The following is a 2801-nucleotide window of genomic DNA, read 5'->3' as shown; positions in this document are numbered from 1 at the left end:
CAGCTTCGGCCTTCGCCGGCCAGAAGGGGCTCCGACGGTTGGGATGTGTGCTTCAGGGGTAGAAAAAAGAATGGAGGAGTGTGGGGGAAGTTGCTTGGTTGGTTCTTAGAGAGAGAGAGAGAGAGAGAGAGAGAGAGAGAGAGGAGGTGTGAGGTTATTTTAATTAATTAATTTGTTTTTTTGGGCAGTCGTGGGAGAGAGGCATGAGGGGATAAGTCTAATAATAATAATATTATTATTATTATTATCGTTCGCATGTTTTTTCGTCCGAACACAAAATCACTCTCTAGGTGAAATCGATGTTCCGGACACTCTCGTGCGGTCTGTTTCGTCATCTGGGGTCGTTCAGACAACATCGTCGATGACCGGGTCAAAAATGCGTCAAATTTAATTTTTGTAAAGTTTTGGTTTGTGGTCGATTGTTTCAGTAATTAATTTTAATTTCGATTAATTATAAGACAAATAAAGATGTGGTGATGTGAATTTTAACAGTTATGTGCGTCGAGTGTTTGAATCGTGATCTTCGTGCGCGAATATATGAAAGTCGTAATGGGTGTTCCTGAGGCTTTTAAACCCTATAGAAACTCATCCCCGAATCCTCACAAGTTGGTCCTAACCTTCCAACTGTTGGAGGTTTATGACTAGTCACGTAGGATCTTGAAGAGAGCCAAAAAACTGTTTGAATTTCTATGTAGGTGGGTTCCTCCCCTAATCTTCTAGGATAGTCGAAGGGAAAGTTCTATGGCTAGATCTTAAGCACTAAGAGGAAAGAAAAGCCTCATAAAAAATGAGATCAACAAGTAACAAAATAACATGACTTATTTTTAAATAATTCATATTTCTAGCAATGAAAGACTCTTGCCCTTAACTGATTTGATAAATTACAAATATATATGATATGCCTTTTCTATAAAGGACCCGAAATACCTTGTTTAAAGAATCATTGGAAAGCGCATGAACTTAAATACAACTGTAAGAAGAGATAATACAAAAATATGTAAATCATAAAAAATGAGTCAAAGTGGATTGTCCCATACTAGCACTTCCACATAATAATTCTACCAAAAGAGATCTTATTATAGAAATAGCTTCAGGCACACCTGTTATAATTATTACCGATAACCCAAGTTAATTTATGAGGTTTTTTTTTTAAAATCATCCGTAAGATACACATGAAATACATGCAAGATCATCATTAGAACCATCATACTTGCTAACCATTGATGAATTGGTCGAATTAACTAACCAAAGTTGGCCTCAGTCATTATGTGTTGAACAAAAGAAAAAGCCTTTGTAACAGTTAGAAGATACTAAAAGGTCATAGAAAAACCCATAGCTACTTGTACTAAAAAATCGGTAAGTTGAATGTCCCCTAAATAATAAAATATATTAACATGAGGAGAAACATATTTAATAGTTATATCATCTACAATCGCTTGAATCTCGAGACATTCCTCGAACTAATCAAATACTTTATTAATATAGGTAACCCAAGAAAGACTCCTATAAGAGATGTTATACTACTTCCCCAAGGAAATCCTTCGTGTTGTTATACTGCTCCCCTGGTTCTCCTCAAGAGATGGTGAGGGAGATAAGGCACAACACCTCCTTACTTTCCCTGGAGAATCCGAACAACTGACCGGTCGGTGTTGTCAACTAGTCGGCCTTCAAGCCGATCTTATTAAACATTGTTATGAACATATATTCATTGAAAATCATATATTAACGAGAATAATACCCACCTGATAGTTATTGATAAGCATTTTGATGGTGATCGCCTCATTGTAGGGTTTTATTTTCGATAGTTGATCTGCATATGTAAAGATAATGGGTAAGCGATTACTTTTATACAGGACAATAGAGCATACATCTCCCGAACGTTGTCTCCTCAAGCTGGAGGGTGAGGTTCTCTACAAAATATGATATGTATTTTTTTTTTATGTGGACCTCATTCGCCCTGACAAGCCTGTTGGAGGGATCTCCTGTTGGCGCTTTACCCTATCGATGTGTGTGAGCCGACTACAACAAACTCTTTGAGCTTCCTGACAAGGATGAGTACTGCAATCAGGTTACAGAGGTTACATCACTCCTCCATGTCGTGACTATGTTCACTATTAGTGGCAGTGCCTATTTTGATCCCATAAGGATGGGGGTGCCTTTAGTGGTGGGTATAGTTTGAAGTAGTTTTTGTTTTGATGGCCTGGACTATTTCGATCTTCGACACATTGAGGGGTGTCAAACCTTTAATTTCCCTAAAAACATGTGGTCACTCATGATATTGAGGCGGTCGTTGATCAGAGTGTTGCTTTCGATCGTTTATCCACTGATCTCGGGACCGATGGTTGTTGTTTTGGTGACAGACAAAGGACTTACTGTCCTTTGCCCTTCGCAGGTTGCCCCATTCATTTGGCTTCTTTGACAGGTGATCAGATGATTCTAGCTTACCCTTCAGGGAGCCTTAGAGGTTATTTAGTATCTGTAATACTTCTGCAAAAATAGTAGGCTTAAATAAATTTAGGTCATACCTTAACCATTTGCTTCAGACTCCTCGCTTCAAAGCTTTTCTGGCTATTTCAGGCTTCGTATTTCTAACTTCCAACATCTAATTCTGGAAGCGGGTGATGTAGATCCATATGCTCTCATTCTCTCTTTGTTTGATGCCAAGCAAGGTGTCTGAGTTTTTTATTGGATTCTGCACATTTAAGAATGAAGTGTATTTTAAATTCTTAGTAATTTGGGTTACTTTCGGTCGGCATACTTTTAAATCATCAAAGGGTCGATTCCTTTAAGGTGGTTAAGAA

At 38.1% G+C, this 2801-nt stretch overlaps 1 pseudogene; it reads right to left on the bottom strand.

Annotated features, from left to right (window-relative positions):
- Window positions 1-907: 907 nt before the first annotated feature.
- LOC110028495 lies at window positions 908-1783 on the bottom strand (annotated as a pseudogene).
- Between the last annotated feature and the right edge of the window lie 1018 nt (window positions 1784-2801).

The sequence above is a fragment of the Phalaenopsis equestris genome, unplaced genomic scaffold (assembly GCF_001263595.1).
Source record: "Phalaenopsis equestris unplaced genomic scaffold, ASM126359v1 Scaffold000513, whole genome shotgun sequence".
In the NCBI taxonomy this organism is placed as follows: Eukaryota; Viridiplantae; Streptophyta; class Magnoliopsida; order Asparagales; family Orchidaceae; genus Phalaenopsis; species Phalaenopsis equestris.
The sequence above is the reverse complement of the archived record's forward strand: the minus strand, read 5'-3'. Positions and strand labels throughout refer to the sequence as shown.